Genomic DNA, 17,952 nt, shown 5'->3' on the forward strand with positions numbered 1-17,952 from the left:
TGACACGGGTAGATTATCCAGCTAGCCACAAAGCAGCATCACATGCCTGGAAGATGGTGTAATAAAGTGCCAGTGTATTGCGATACGAGTGACCTCAAAAGTGTGACAAGAAGATGATTATAGTGCATTATATATAGTGCATTATATGTAGTGCCTTTTTCAACGTTTTCTGGAGCATGAATGAGCCTTCATTTGACTGTGCCTTTATTGCTAGCTTTTCTCAGCTTGAACTTGCAAGCCATATGACACAGTACCGATCCGATTTAGTACGCCCAGGTATGTGGCCACACTGGCTGCTGGTTTTGGTTAAGCCTTTCAAATATGTATGCACACAAAAAGCAAAGATGACATCAGCATTTGACTTTTTCTATATGCGGTACTACATCTAGATAATTTACACATTTTCAGTTGATAGCACTGGCCAGCTAAAGATGTGAGTTTCTACCTGGAAGATTTTACGTTTTCAGATGCAGGCTCCTACCTTTAGACTTCCATATGCACCTGCACATACTACACACTGTTAACTAATGGTGGAAGCTGCTTGTATCTGTCAGAGGTCAGTAATTTGCATGGCTTAGTGTTGTGTGGTACATACTGATAAATGTACATATCCTTGCTAGTCATATGGATGCAGGCACTGTACGCGGACATTGCGCATCCCATAATCCCGTGATGTGTAAAGATTAAACACTCTTTAGTTGTGCTGTGCTTTGTATTTGTGTCCGAAAGACCGCTGTTAACAGATACACACAGAAAAAAAAAAATTGATCCTGGTTTTGATGACATCAAGTAATGGTAGCAAACGGAACTGAATCTAATAATAGTTTAAGAAAAATGTTCATTATGTAATACAGGAAGGATGGCTAGAGCCCCAGCATTGAAAGTCAAGCAAGTGACATGAAAGAGCAACCTTGCTGCCAAACCACTTAAAAAATGAATTCTGTGAATGAGTTAAGTATGCAATTCTTTTGTCTTTTAAAATACAAAGCAGAACAGCCATTAATAAAGCAGATAATTAGAACTACTAGCATCCTGTGTAACACAGTCTGCTTCTGAAATACGGCATGTTTATATATGCGTTAATAATGCACACGTTTTTCGTGACACTAGTCGTATCACAGCAGTATGGCATCACAGACGTTTTATAGCCTCATTCTAGTAACATCACAGACATATAACATTCTTATTCTAATCACACCATAGTCATTTCAATGTCACATTGTAGTCACATCACATAGCCTGCTAATAATTATTTAACTTTATTGCTAAGCTGCATAGTTTTCTGTTTGCTCAGGGATGACTTTAACTTGTAGTCAGAACTGATTAGCACATGCTCATAAATGAGCTCTTCTCATGTACACAGGGTTAGCCTCATGAAAAGTTAGGAAGAGAAAAAAAAACCCAAAAGTAAAATTTCAATGAACTAGTGGCTGTTGGATTTAAACCCAACACAGTAACAGCATATTTTCTCTGTTTTCTGGAGTTATTTTAGAAAGCCAAAGATCTTTACATGCAGATTTATCGTGCTAATGTCTCCATGCTTGCTTTAAAACACTGTAGTTCTTTAACTAATTATACGTTACTAAACTCATAGCAGAGACAGGTCTTCAGACCGTAGTATTTGCACAACAGATTGTAAAATTGAGGCCCAGAGTACCAAAGGGGCTAGACCCGTCACAACTGCTTCTAATAATGGGAGAAAATGAATAGAAAGTGCTGATTTCCCAAGCAGGAGCTGGAATCGCCCAACGCAGCGTTACGCTGCCCCTGAAATGTGAGGAACTACTCTGAGATGTTCACTTGAGTACCCATGTTTTATCCTCCAGTAAATGTTTATTCGTTCACTCTTATATTTGAGAAAACTGCAGTATTTTATGTTAACACTCCCCTCAAATGCAGCTATGTACCATTATTTGTACTGTTCTTTAATAGTCTCTTTTCTTTACCGTGATGTATTAGGCTTTTGTCTGCGTATAAGAACACTGGACTTCTAATCACATCATAACCTATTAAAATGACTTCTGTATTACAGTGTATTAACTATTCATCCACATCATTGCATGTTATCTTCGCCTCCATATTATTATGTATCAAATTCTTTTCCATATCATATTTGACTCAAATTCTAGCTTGCTAGAAACTGACTCCAATTATTCTGTACTAGCTATAGTCAAATTGCACTAAATGGAATTGCTTACATTGTATCATACTGGCTACAGGCTCACACAATGCATTATACATGAAACTGATTCACATTATGCTTAGCTAACTAAAGACTTTAATCTCGAAGTGTTGAGCATAAAATGCTATCATTCTTCACTGAACTGGCTCTGGTCACTTGATCATTTTGTACCTGGGATTGCCTCTTACAGACTGTTATTATTAAAGCAAAATGGCTTTTCCTCTCCTGCAGTTCTACCACTTTCTACGGAGAGCTGATTCATATGCTAATGAACGAGCTCTTTTACTTCATGCCATTGCACTGCAACACTGGAACCTCCTAACCTATGGTGCACCTGTAGCATGTCCTCTTCAGTCCAGCACAGTGAAAAAACGCATTATAAATATTCACTTGGGTGTCCAAATAGCAGGTTATGTGCTAGCTATTTAACAAACCTCATAATTATCCCTGGGGGCCTGGTTTCTTAACTGTTGCTTAAATCATTAGCAAATACATCCTTGGTCCCATCTCCAATCGGAAATTCAAGGCCAAATTGCCAGTTCCACTGATCTCTTTCAGGGTGTTTCAGAAAGAGAAGAGGTTGGAGTTCAGTGTGGCGGGTGAGTGAGGACTTCCCCTGTTACGGGCAGTATTTAGTCTGTGGAGTAGTCCACCTTCACAAGGCATGCGTTTGCTTTGCCCAGACTAGCCTTGGTGTTGCTTTGTCCTTGACTCGGGCTTCTGCTACAGTTCGGTCTCATGGTAAACACAGGAAATCCAAATCCACTTCCTACAAGAACTACTGGGCCAAAAAAGTGGTGCTTATCATCTGTTGTGCTCCTAACCCCCAAAACTTTGGGGAGTCTGTGAAGACAAGAGGTGAAAATGCCACAAAGGTGGGAGAAGCATGCGGAGAGGATTGTGGAGCCCGTGTTTCCTGCATATTCTTACAAGCACATTTCTCCTTACAAGCATGCTGCTTTTGTCCAGAGTTTATACACCTAATGGTTTGGATTTTAGGACCTTGCTTCAGAATTTCCTTCTCTTCTTGGGTATAGGGATTGAAACTGGAATCTATTTACATGAGTAGTTCAAACAAAGTCAATAACAGTATTTTGGGTAATGTAAACCATACATAGCTACAGTTTTTTAAAAAGGCAGGTAGTTGAATTATAGATCATAATTTGTTTAATATACTAATTTTGATAATTTCAAAATGTATTTAATTGTTTGTCAGAGTGGTTGTGGGAGCTCTAGGAAAGGAAAAACACTTAAGCAAAGAGTCCAGAACTGTTAATTTGTACTATTAAATATACAGCAATAGCTAAGTCAGTTAGTGATGAATAATTTAAGTCAATCGAGCTGCTGAGATGGGGCAATAGTTGCAGAATCGGGCCCTTTTAATGTGTCTTGTCTTCAGGAAAATAAACTCGGTCCCTGGATAATCAAATCACAAAAGGGACAGGTGATGAACTTCATTCCATTTGAATGGCAGAACTAAATTTAACTGAATTTGCCTTTTTTTTTTTTTTTTGACTGGCAAAGGTTGCAAATGTCAGTTCATGGCTCTGAAGGGTCTACAAATGCATGAGCCAAAAACTGGCATTTTGCAGTGCCAGTGTTTAATCCCTGTCACTGTACAATACAGCAAGGTGCTGAACTCCCATTAATTATTGCTGTTTATTTAAAGGTACAGATTAATGTACAGACTAGAATTGTTTCCTAGAAAGTGTGGGGTTTTTTTTTCCTCCCTCACAAGGCTTTAGTAACTATTTAGTAAAACAATAAAAATCAATTTCAATATGGCAAAATGAGAATAATAAACAAGTGCCGTTTAAAATGCAATTACTGAATCACTTAAAAGAGATGTAATTGCATGTGGCACAAAAAGAAAAAAAATGTTTTATTCTTTGCTACCCTCATGTTATTTGTTACAATGGAAGTAGCTGATGAATCAGAATACAGAAGCAGATTCCAACCAACGTGCTTTTGTGTAAGGTGAAAATATTCCAAGACCTGCAGATAACCTGATGTCTTATTGATGCTTTATTGTTTAAAAAACAGAAGAAAGAAAAAGACAGGAAAAGAAAGGAAGTCTAAAGGTTTTCAGACAAAACAATGTCTGAAGAAAGCTTTACTAAAGCATTTTCATTTTCATCAAAATGGTAATGTAAATCTGATTGATGGAATTATGCTGATGCAGTGTTGACAGGATCAGAATGAGACCCAAAGCATGGAATGAGACCTCCTTCAGGCATTCACTTTGTTTTTCTGCTTTCAACTTCTGACCTGCTCCTTGCTTGCACAGAAAATAGAAAACGCTCAATTTAAATCAATATATATAGTCACACGAACTTGCGTTAGTGAGACTGACATCTTTACATCCAGATTTGAACCTAAATACCTTATGTTTTTCAGTTCTACTCTCATGTCAGTTATGCCTCACCATTTACAAAAGGTTACTAAGGTAGTGAAGCTTGATTAAACTCTGTGTCCTCTGGGGAAAAAAATACTCATTTGTCATAGACACAGCTTCATTCTTTAAATTACAGATAGGCAGGCAGACAGATGCCAAATTTCTGTTTAAAAGCATTGTGCTGTTATGATCGTGTCTTCTTATTTCTAACACTTTTGCTGTTCTTAATGTTCCAGTTAAACGAAGGATGTATGGTTTTGAGGTTTTATCTTTTGGGGGTGGTATGTTTTGCATTCTGATGGTAGAAATATTGCAGGAGCTATACCCTTTCATTGAGCAGATTATGCACATCTATTTACCATGCATATGCAGTGAAGGGAAGAACACAGATTCCTGAACCACATCGCTTTCCCGTGCACCAGTGGCACGGCTGTGATTCTCAAAGAACCTTTGTCCTTCAGGGTTTGACAGCTGTAAAAGGGAAGCTGTGTCTTCCTCTTATGGGCAGCAGTACCCCGACTTTGTACATGCCACCATGTTCTGGGAAAATACTTTGATGTAATTTTGACTTTCTGGAGGTTAATTCCTGTCAGAGCTCCTCTTGACATGGAAGCCAGAATTCTGCAGAGTGCCCATGTAGAGCTGAGCCTGAAAGAAAGGATTAATCCAAATGAAATTACTCTCATTAAAACGCTGGGGGAAAATTACAGGTCTGTGTTTGGTATGCATTCAGGGAATAGGAAATGTCACCAAAGACCTTCACATTCATTTACATTCTGTTCAATATCCTAAAAATATTTAGACTCTAGACAAGAGAAAAAAAATCTAAATGACTACAATATCACTTCTTAGCAGTTCACCGTTCCATTCAGTGACTTTATTGGCCAGGTTCTTTAATAGACAGAAGTTACTCAAAGTCTTGAAGTTAATAATCTGTTATGATGTATGTGGTAAATTATAACATAAGCAAACTAAAAATACACAGATAATGGGGCAGTTCTTCATGGGCAAATACTAGTCATTCATAGTCAGAAAATAGTTTAGGACAAGAATAAGACAGAAGGTTTCATTGGTTTTCCTTTTTATTACTAATAAATCACTGCTTCTGCCTCACATGTCGACAAGCAGCAGATGTTTCAAAACAAACTCCATCAAAGTTAGTCATTTTGTCCTCTTATCATTCTGTCGCTCTGAGGACAACCTGCCTCAGGAAATAAGCAAGCACCTATCTACAGGGGCATCACTCAGTCATGCTTAGACAATTATCACAGCAAAACACACCTCAGACTGATCAATAATTGCTTTCCTTGTCAAATTTCTGGATGTCACAAGCAACACCAAAGAGAGGGATCAGACCAGAGCAAAGCCTTGTCTAGACAGGTAGATTAGATTGCTTTTAGTCCTAACAGAGGCAAGAGGGTGCCGCAGTGGTCCACAGCAAAGCCTAACAAGGCACCCACCTCCCTCTGCCCAGCAATCGGGCTTCAGACTCAGGCTGTGTGAGCAAGGAAAATCCTCCCTCCCAGAAAGGACACCTTAGAGTCAGAAAAATGCAATATTAGGAATCACTTGGAAGTGCGATAGTTTTTCCCTGGCAAAGTTTGTTCTGACATAGGCCAGAAAGTTGTTATTTTCAGATGGATTTACAGGGATCAATGCTTAGATTCCCTTTCATATCTCTGTCTTTCCCCTTTATCTTTTTAAAGCTTGTATAGACTGAAGGCCTTCTGGCTGATTAGCTTATATCCATGCTTGCAGACCTCAGGCCTGTGATGAGGAGAGGATATTGTTTCCAAGATAGGATATTTTTGATAACAGAACTCAAGTTTATTCAGAGTCCTATTTAGACATTCCTTTTCTGTATGGTATATACCTATGTAACTATTTGTCACTGAGGACAGTAAATCTATGCAATAAAAAAAGAAACCTACAGATTTTCTCAGATGAAATGCTTGTGATGCTAGGAGAAGACACATGAAGGCATAATACAAACCCAGTAAGTTTATCTCATTTCTGTAACTGGGAGGTCTTTTACTTTCAGACATTACAAAGTACATCAGTCACTGTAAAACCAGATCCACCCTGCCCATGCTGTTATCATACCAGTGAGGAGTAGTAATTACAAAGCCTTTTTTTCCCCACTGCTGCGCTGCTGTCAATCCCCCCAAACTCCTGCTCAATCTAGTAAACTTCATGTACTGAACACCCGTCATTTCAAAGAAGAACTTCAGCTCTTGCTTGGTTTACGTTACTGTTCAGCTGATTCTTCACTGAGAAATGTAGGGAGTCTTGTTGAAGAGGATTTTTTTCTTATAGCATGAGTGCCAGAGGTCTTGAGGATATACAATGGGAGTAGCCAGTTGTATTCAGCATGATAATATGCTGCTCATTAGTGACAGAAATAAGATTTTTTTTTAATCTGGAAACTATGAAATTCTTATTAACATGATTACATTTAAGTGAATGAAGACACTGTCTCTGCTAGCCCTGGAGATACATATTTTTATAGAGATGTTATAGCAGGAATCCTTCTCTGTACACATACCTATGCTACTGTGAGAGAACCAGTGGAGTTGTGAGCTTTTAATTTTCTATGAAGTTGAACCTAACTGGTTCTCTTTCAGAAGCTATATGTTTCAACTTTCTTAAACGGGGGGGGGGGGGGGGGGCGCGAGGGGAAGTGAAATGGTCTTGTGTCAGCAATTTGCTGTGCCTAAACATGGGCTTTAAGGTACTTGGAACTCATTTCAAGTTCAGGACCTGCACGTCTTGATAGTATTAAGAGGAAGTAATGTTGAAAACCCAGCTCCTCCCCACAACATACAGACATGAAGCTTATTTTCATAATTCTTTCTTTAATTGCATTTTTTCTTTACGTTATCATTACAAATCATTATGTCAGTGCTCCCATATAGCCTATGGCAGCTCTGATTTAAGGTATACTGTCACAAATTCTGTTCTCATTAACGCTGATACTGCTTGTTCTGATGTGAAGTAGATCTTCCATAATACTGTAAGACCACTAAGAAGATATGCGGTTAAAAAAACCCAAAGCCTCAAAAAACAGATCTAAAAAATTCTTAGCTGCCTAAAGTAAGTTATGGACAGAATATAGGCATCTGCCTCATGATATGATCCTGAAAATCTGAACTTAAATGTCATCAAATTGGAGGAAGTTTCTCCCCAGCTTGCTTCAATTTACATAGTTAAAATTTCTGAGAGGCTGAACTTGTAGTTTTGTGGCTGTTCAAAACCCTCTTAGTCTTGGCCCATCTGAGCAATGTATATCTTAAGCCCTATCAGGATCTATAAATAAGATGCTTTTACTCTTCTGGCTGGATGAAATAGTGCATGCCAACAAAATCAAACCTTGTATAAAACATAGTACATTTTGTTCTACCTTATTTTTAAGCACAACCATGAAATCTGTGTTTAAATGGTTTTAATATTCTCTTAGCCCAGAAGGAACTTTCTCGTTTTTTGCCTCTGTAGACTCAAAACCACAATTCCTGATTTCTGGAAGAACACCTTAACTGTGTCTCCTGATGATGCTGTTTACTTTGATAATATGGTTAAAGTCATCCTGGGACAGACTGCATGTGCACCAACTCCCAAGCATAGTGGATAAGACTGGAGGAGAGCCTTGGCTTACATTCCTTACTTGATGAACTGCTGATATCCCTTGCATCAAACAGGCACCGAAGAAAATCCTGCATAGTGTCAGTAAGTCTGACCCAAGAGCCTGACCCTTGGGTCAGACTTACTAACAAGTTGCAGGTTAAGATAAACCTCTTGGCTCTCCTGCTTCCTTGGAGAACTGTCAGGAATTTCCAGGCTGTGATTCAAGTGCTCTCGGTGGTTCCTTTATCACTTCTGAGATCTGTAACAAGTAATTAAAAAACATTCCTACTAAGAGTTACTTTCAGTTTCCTAAACAGGGCTGTCTTGTTCTTTAAGAGAATCTCTAGGGAGGTGCAAATCGAAAAGTTGTTCAAAATATTGCTACAACATCCACAGCTACATGCTCTACATGTGCTTGTGGGTGAATCACCATGATAGTTGCAGTTCCTTCTCTGACTGGTTTAAAGGAAAGAGTGGCCCTTTGTTCATTTCCGAAGCAGAGCATTCTAGAATTTTTCACTCTTCATGTGTGTTCTAGAGGTGACCAAGGTGCCCCCGTGGGGGACGGATAATTTAAGCATGGGCATTTCAGCCACTAAATGACTTCCTGGAGCTCAACCTAACCTAATTTACTAGCTCAAGTCCCACAAAAATTACCTAGATTATTTCCAAAATTGTATCTACTGTGAACTGTGTTATACAGAGGCACAAGGGGAGTTTCTGCGGGTTTTTTTTGTTGGTTTTGTTTGTTTGTTTGTTTGTTTTGTTTGTTTTTTGCTTTTTTTTATCAGGGAAATGTCAGAGCATGTCTTCATTATCCTGACTTTAAGAAAAATCAGGATTAGAGAGTAATTACTCCTCCTTGAAGACATTTACATCTAAATAGCAGTAACTGATCTAATGAACTCAAATTTGCTGTGCTACAATGAATGTAGATCATGGAACAAAGAATAGTTGGGAAAAAAATTAATATTTATACAGTGTCATTTTTAAACAAAGACATCCAGAGTAATTAAGTATGTGTGTGTATTTAAGAAGGAGTTTCAGTAATTAGGAAGCATTTGTATAGTATATTTTATAGCTTAGGATGCAATGAAAACTGTTTTAACTGTATTTTAAAGAGTGGTCATTTGTGTTGAAAGAAAAAGTACAAGATTTTTTGTTTAGTTTTATAGACAAATGTAGAAGCTATTCGTGTTTTCACTGAAACTGTTGAAATCTTGGCCACTGACGTCAAGAGAGCAGGCTTAGGCTCGAACAATACTCGTCTGATGTACTTCGTTCAAAGCACAGCTATTTCTTAGAAACGCCAGCACATCTTCTAACTGTAGTAAACAGTGCCATCTAGAGGATATTTTTCAGTACTGCATGTCATCGACAAACACCTCTTCTACAAAGATTTTGACAAGCAAAGTGAAAGCATGAAGCTAGAGAGTTGCCATAGTAATTATCTTTTCCTTTTTCTTCTTAAAAAAAAAAAGAAAAGTATTATTGAATACAGTGCACTCTGCTTTTGGGAAACCAGAAAGCCTAATATGCTGGCGCAACACATTATTTGGATGCCTTAAGGCTGTTCGTTTAATGGCAGGCATTTAAAAAAATTAAGCTAATATCCACTATTACTGTGAGTTTTTGATTTAATTCAGTTAAGGTCACAAACTTTTATGTAAAATTGCGATAATAGCAAATAAGGAAATAATCTGTAATATCACATAGTTTTGACCAGCGCATATTTAAATAATTGCCTTTAGTTATTTGTACTTAATATGATGCAATTCAAATTGCACAAAGACATTTTAAAAAATATTTTAAAACCTAACTAATAATAGTGAATACTAATTGTTACTTCATCAAACAATAGTGTGGGACCTATGGTAGGAAATTATCTCTTTGAAAGGAGAGGCACGTTTTGAATGTCATCTTACATCAACTACTTGACATTACTCTTTCCAACCTTAGATGCAGCAATAATTAACAAAACCTCATCCCATCAGCAGATGATAAGTTATACAAGTCTTCCCCTCCCTTTTATTATAATTCGGTTCTTTCAATTTCTGGGCTAAACTCTTTATGAAACCTTTCTTATTTAAAAAAACAAACAAACAAACAAACCAGCCCACAAACCTAATAAAACAACCAACCCCCCCCACACACACTGTATGTAAATAACAAGTTGTGAGGAAAGGTGTTATTGTTTGCCTTAACTGATGTTGCATTTTATTTTGTCCAGACCACAAACATCTTCACATCATGCAACTGTCTCCTACCCCTGTTTTGCCAAAGGACTTACAAATTCCATGTGCTATCCCACTTCTTCTTGTCACGGTTTCATACTATTCTGCAAGAATTTAAATATCTAAGGCTGTGTCTAATTTCAGTCATGGGTCAGGCAAGAGTGCAATCTGTATAGAACTTGAGTGCAATGGGTCCATTAGGAAGTAACTTAATATCTGTTTTACAAATGAGTTACATTAAAACCATACCATTGCTTAATGAGGCTATAATGTTAATTAAATGAATTAAAAACTCTAATATGAAATAAAATCAAACAAGACAGTTACATGATACAGGAATTTAATTATAACAAAGTTTCAGTAAAGCTGTCAAATTAACTAGTTACAGTTAAAATCTTTGACAGGATAATACTGTCTAAAAAGCAATTTTCCTTTTATAATTCTGTTACGATTAAAATGACCATGCATTTTGAAAGTTGACATCACTTGCATTCAACAATAAGCTCACATTTATATGGGTATATATTATGGGAGTAATGATAGTATTAGAATGGTGACTCAGGTAATTAAAAACACTACTGCATCCAGCGCATCATTGCCTGACAAGTTGCAAACACTTGCAGGAATGAAGCTAAAGGAAAAGGGATGCCCATCAGGTGATGCTTTTCCCATTCTACAGACTCTCATAAAGTTTGGTGACAAGGATGATAGGAGTATAATCTTCTTTGTGATCAAGTAACAGTAGTAACAGTAATTAAAATAAAAAAATGCTATTTCAAACCAATTTGCACAATCAAAAGGCCTTGCTTTCTCAGATAAGGAAGAGACCACAGAGCTGATAGCACACCCAGTTACGAAGCACAAAGCTGGAGGGGATGGGGGAAGTGCACCGGCATCCAGAGCTTCTTCCTGAAGAGACAGCAACCACAGCCCTGCAGGGACAGGTGCTTCATCAGGCAGAACGCCCCTGGATTTGGATGTTTGCCTGGTAAATGCATTTGTAAGGAGAAAACAAACATGTTCATGCAGTTGCACAGAACCTTTCTTATTTCATCCACTCTCTTATTTTTCAGACAGAGGAGCACTGTGAGACTGCTCCCTGTGCAGAACTCGAGAGGCAGCATACACAGTACAGGGTAAGTTTCTGCATGTTAGTACCTCTAACATGATTACTAATGCTTATAGATCTCCAGAGGGTTTTGGTGTAGAAAGACAGTTGCTCTAGCAGTGTATTTGGAGGTGAAGTGTGAACTCTAATGAAAGAAGTGAAAAAAGCAAACAGCTGGGCTTCCTATCCTGAGATAGCTGGGGAAATGGAAATGGTCCATAGGAGCATCAAATAGGAAAATGCAATCCCTCGCAGTAGATTTTTTTTTTTTGGTAGCGAAGTACTGCTTTATGCAATTTAGCTGTAGAGATGATCGACGTATAGGCAGCACTAGGTAGCAAAAGATGTGGAAGTATTCTGACAAGAAAGGGCTGTAGTCGGGAAGGCCAAGAATGAAACAGAAACAAAGGCAACCTCAAGAGAGAGGATATAAAATAAGGAATAAAAAGACAAAAATAGCAGCATCTATGTAAGTTTGATATAATTAAAACAAGCATTTTGATTAGTGGTTATACAGCCATACTTTCAAACTTAACTGCTAGTTTGATATGAATATTTACATTTAATACATGCTGATATTTGAGAGTATCACAGAAGTTGTACAGTTGTCAGGTTGTCAGTGGCCTAATGCCTTGACCTCCCGTGTCCTTAGAGGATGGTATAGTTCAGTCCTAAAGGCGGTGTCAGAGTGTCTCAGACTGTCCCCACCAAATAGCTTCAGCACTTGCAAAAATGTTTTCTGTGCTCAGTGGAGAAGATCACACAGCTACGGTTACCCTGAGTGTGAAAACTCAAAGTAAAATTCTTGATGTAACTTTTGCCCAAAATTAGTTTTATTAGCTCATTAAAAAGGAATAGTTTTATTTAAAAGGGTAGGGATGCCCATGAATTATTGCCATGGCTAAGTGTCCTATAACCATCTGTGCTGCTAGCCTGTTATATGCAATGTCAGGGGGGTGTTTCTGTTCATAGAGAGTTTATTTTTCTGGAGGGCAGCCAGGCATTTCCATTCCCACAAGAAGAGATCACTGGTAGAAATACCATAGTCTTTCAGGAATTCATTTTTGGGAAAGACATGGTACAATTTAAAAACTCCAGGAAGGAACAACCCTGACAAATCACATTTTTCTCTGCTACACTTCAACAGCAAACACTTTTCGCTCCTGTTTTTACTTGCTCAGTAATAATTACATGCTGTATTGAAAATCTTCCATTGCACTGACAAACGGTTGAGAAACAGCAGGAGTTTATGAAGCAAATACCTGCCCTTACATACCAATTCATGGAACTGGGAAGCTCTCTTGCAGACAGTAATAAAGATGAGGGTAAAAAAGATAGTGAGAACAAGCTTTAGCTGATGGTGTCAAAGGATTGCTGCTGGAACCCTCTATTAAATGTGGATTCCTGGTATTGGAGCAGATAATCACACTGAATTGATAGGATAGCAAAGCTAGCAATGGCAGGAATATGCTGAAAATTTATGTCAAGGTTGCCTTGGAGCTGCTGGTATCATACCAGTATAAAATTTCCTTGTCTGTAGAGATGTGTTTTCTCACAAACACCTGGAAATTTACCATTTCTGACTGCTTCTGGTCAGTTGTAAACCCATTTGAAACTGCTGCCGTGTCATACCTAACACTGGCATCAACAAAAAAGCAGGCACAACAAAAAACACTGGCATCTCAATAAAAGAGCGAGGCAGGAAGGCATGTTATGGTTTGAGGAGCTGAACAGCTTCACATTCTCAAATGGTGGTTTCAGAAGTAGCTTGTACCTCGCCACTCCCCTACCCCCCACCCCCCTCTTTAGGGAAAAGGCAAAAAAACTCGATTTTGTATTTTTAGCTCTTGGCAGAGTATTCTATATTAGGAACACTTTGCACAAACACAGATCTATGAACATCAGAGTGCTTGCATTTTAGCTGTTTGGGTTGGCAGGTTTAGAGCATGTATGTCCATTAATAATTTTCGAACATGTTAAGTACTGAGATACACATTTACACCTTCAGGCTTACACTTGTGTTTCAATGATATAAGAAACTCTGTTGTATGTGTGTTCTACCTTTAGTTAAGTGAGACTCGGACAAGGTGAGGCTGTGTCAGCAGTTGGCCAAAAACTACGTACTCCAGCATGTCTTCAAGACCTCGCTGCTGATAACCTAGTTAAGGGACCTCGCTGGAGTGCTCTGTAGCTCTCATGTAGTCTGTACTCCAATATCTTTTACAAAAAAACTACAAAGTGCAGAGGAAGGAAAAAAAGTGGAAAGTTTAATAATTTTCTGCTGTGGAGTTGAGCCTGCAGCAGACCCATCCACTTAGAGAGTAACGGTAATCTAGAGTGGAAATACTCCCAATTTGTATTCCCACATTCCACTGGGATTCTGCTTCTGAACATAAGATTCAAAGATAGTTAGTAAATGCCATGATCTTCTGCATGGGCTATCTGAAATCTGAAGTCTTTACATAGCTGCGTGCATATTATTTGCAGAAAGAGGCCCTCGTGGAACTTCCCTCTGCATTCATACGGTAAGAAAGCAAATGACAGAAAGAACTCCGAGAAAGAATAAAAGTACAAAACCAAAGTAAACTAAAAAAATATTGCTTAGCAATGCATGCTGGATCACTCCAGGGGGATGGTCTTTGCCACAGATATTTACATGTTATGAGCAGAATTTATTGAAAAGCAAGAGAAACATTTGTGCAAAGCCAAAAACATAAATAAACGGTATATTGCAGTTTATTCCAGTGCTGTAAAGATCTAACTAGAAGAAGGGACACAAGCAAAAAATACAACTATACATTCATTTTTAAAAGCAGTTGATTTGGAAAAAGTATTTTAATTTTTGTTTATTATTATTATTATTTATTTCCTTTTCTTAGACTTTCTCTTCTTGCCCTATTTTTGCAGTTTGGTTCAACGCACTGAGTGGTAGTTCTGTTAGGGTTTATTTTTATATTTGTAACTTTGCACTTATGAAAGCTTCAGAATGGTGAAAGAAGGAATGCTTTACCTTTAAAAACCTAGTGTTGGAAGAGTGGCAGACTAGAAAAATTACAGGGCTTAATATTTCTTCTGGTGCTTTCATGACTGTTTAAGGAACTGAGGGTCTGGAAGAATGGAAAAGGGGTAAAAAATCCTTCAGTGTTGCTCATGTTGGATTAAATTGCAAGGAGCAAGAAAGTAAAAAAAAAGATAAATTAAGGACATTTCAACATTTATAGTAATTACTGTCTCCAAATCTTTGGAGGATTATAATTGAAAAAACCTGTAGGAAAACAAAAAAATAAAATCTATAGCAATTGTCTTCATTCTTCCAGGTGTTTTTTTGTAGAAAGCTTTGCCTATTTGGACATCTCCTTTTCTCCCATTTATAGTCAGTCTTCTTCCTTTCCAGCTGACTGCTACAGACCTCATTCCAAATTGGTGACAGTGTATTTTTTATCCCTTCCCTTCTGGTGCAGCACATTCAAATAATAAAAAGCCTCACCATGTGAACATGCTCACTGAGTACACAAAACCCAGGCATCATGCATATTAGTTTTCCTCATAGATTAATTGGTGCCATGCTTTAGATTACAGGTTTCTTAGTGTCCTGTGAGGTACATTTCCTAGCACAGCATCATGAACTGTCCAAGGTGTATTTCAGAGCTTTTTGTAATTCCATTTTATCTCAGCGTTTTATCAGGTATAATACATAGCAGTTTTACCAGCAGACTCTTGCTAGGAACATGTTATAGAATAAACTTGCATGTGCATGAAAATATATAGAGTTGGCAGGGCGCGGATGAGGCAGGAGGTAGAGGATATTTTTAACCTCTAACATTATCAACACTTGATGCAAAGGTCTATTTATTTTATGGTGGAATTTGTACACGTCTTCTGAGGATAAAAAGAAAGAGGAATTTAAGGCATAGAAAGTGTCATATTTTGGCTCTAATATTACAAGGCAGAGACACCTTGCTGTTTGTGCCAGTATAGATAACTATGTTCTTTTATCACCTTAGAAGGAATCCTTGTGAGTAATAAAAATCCTCAGTACCTTACTGATCTGTTCTTAAACAAGCAAGTTCTCTGCTTCCTGGCTACATGAGTGAAATGACATTTTACGATGTAAGAAATGTGGGAGAAATACACATAGGATTAGTTGCTTGTCCTCCAATAATCTCTTAAATTCTTTTAGCCTTTCCTACCGTTCACCACCCTGTCAATCTGACAGTTAAACAGCCTGAGTTATTTGTTTATTCACAGTTTCCGTGCCAGTGTGTTTTGTTGAAAGGCTGCGCCGGACAGCAAGGTCAAAAGCTGCTGATTTGTTTTGTCCTGGATTTTGCACCCTCTGAAGGGAGAGGGAGATGGTGTTATCTCTGAGAGCGAGTTCAGAGGCTTTGCTGGAAAACCTTTGGCAAGTGCAGGATGGAGCAGGCAGGGAGCCTGCAGCTGGCGTGCGAGCCAGCGAGAAAGCAAAGAGCACAGACACAGAGGTGATGGAAAGGAAACTTTCTGAGGCAGTCAGAGGGAGTCTGCTGCAATCCACGGTGAAAACTGCTGGCTGGAGAACAAGGTCAGAAAGAAGGACAGACACAGCGTACAGGGGAGATATTTTTTTCAGTTTAAGCTGTTTCCTCTGCAAAATCTTCTTTTTCTCTATTGTAGTAGTTACCTTGTCCTACCCTGTGACCTAATGAACAATTATTTTTAACACTCAGAGCCCTGTTTTGTGGTTTGACATAAGGAATAATGGTGGTACACCTGCCTCATGGCTCTGGCTGACTCAGTGTCACATCACACTGACCAGCAATTTGCACAATGAACAGCATCTAAACTACATGACAAGAGGAAAAACTTCCTGCATTGCCAGTCTACATCCAGAAGAACTGAGGTGGAAAAAGACTTAGTGTCAGTTCAGTTTCCTAAAACAGGGAAGGGGATATGAAGGTAACATTTCTGAACTGGATGTAGGGGAGAGTATTTCTTCTCTAGTGCCAAGTCAGCTGTTGCTGGGAGCTTATTAACCTCTGTGTATGACCATTGAGGAATGAATTCCTATCAGTTTACAAGGCATCGAAAATGTTATAAGGCAGAAGATAGAAAAAGACATGATAGGACAAACTGAGAGCAGTCTGAAGGGCACATCTTTTTTATTAAGCCTGCCAAACATTGTGTCCTGTGATAGCAGGCTGCAGAATTTTCCAGATTTTGAAAATAACTCAGTGTTTCCCCCATTACAGTAAACATACAGCATATGTTTAAGACTGGGCCTTAGATTTTAAGAACCTTACCCCCCATTCCCTGGTTTCCCACAGATGTATGCTCTCAAGCACAAACACATTTACTAATTATATACTAACAGTGTGACATTAACGTATTTTATCCAACTGTTCCTAATTGCTAGTGAAAAATTAGAAATGTGAATAAAAGTGCAAATACCCATGTAAAAGCAAAAGGAAGTCAGTCAGTCACTGGTCACAAAAATGAGGCTGATAAGAAAGAAAAATACTGCCTTTCAGTAACTTTGGCCCTCCCAAAGTTAAGTATAGCCAGTTAGATAATGACTATGTGAACAATATTTTGTTGTTGAATGTTATTTTTGTAAATCTCAGCAGAAACCATATGGGAAATAACTGCAGAAACTTAGACAAAACAGAATCAGGTCCATGGTGATACGTCCTTCTGAAAAGTCCACCACAGATGGATAAGATAATCTATTCCATTGTAGTTCTGGCCTGAGATAAAATATCTATGCATCATCTTACTGTGCATATCTAGTAATGATGTCTTCTCTCGTGACTTCAATTTTTTTTTCTATACCCCTTCTTTACTGCTCTTTCTGTGGAAATGTGTAGCTTTGTGAGGGATTCCTCAAGGAACCAAATCAGATGATTATTCAAACATGAAGGATTTCTTCTGCTTGAGTATGGTAAGTGGTGGTCTCAAAAGGACTTTCTTACTGCCTGCCAGAGGGCTGAATAGACCTTTGCCGTGATCTCAGGGGCTGCAGAGAGAACAGGTACATGCAGCCAGCACAGGTTTTTCTCTCAACTGAGTACACCAAAAAAATAATAGTTTCTTGTAGCAAGCTTTGGACCTTGAATTCAAGCGGGAAAATATTTCAAATTCTTACAGCCCACAGGTTTCCAGGAAAAGAGTTAGGCAGGAAGTCCATAGGTTTGACTAGACTGTAAACTGAATCAATGTGCATGTATGTATTTTGGTGACTTCTGTGCATCCCATATGTCATAACTGTATTTCTTTTTTGCACAGGTTTAACTTCTTAAATGTGTAGTTATCTCAGATGATTTTCATTTTTTAATAGAAATTATTATACACTTTGATTTTTTATACTTAGAAAGACCACCTTTTGGAAATATTTTGCCGATAGATAAAAAATAAACCACTTTTCACTATGTATTAT

This window comes from Falco punctatus, assembly GCF_963210335.1.
Source record: "Falco punctatus genome assembly, chromosome: 2".
NCBI classification, from domain to species: Eukaryota; Metazoa; Chordata; class Aves; order Falconiformes; family Falconidae; genus Falco; species Falco punctatus.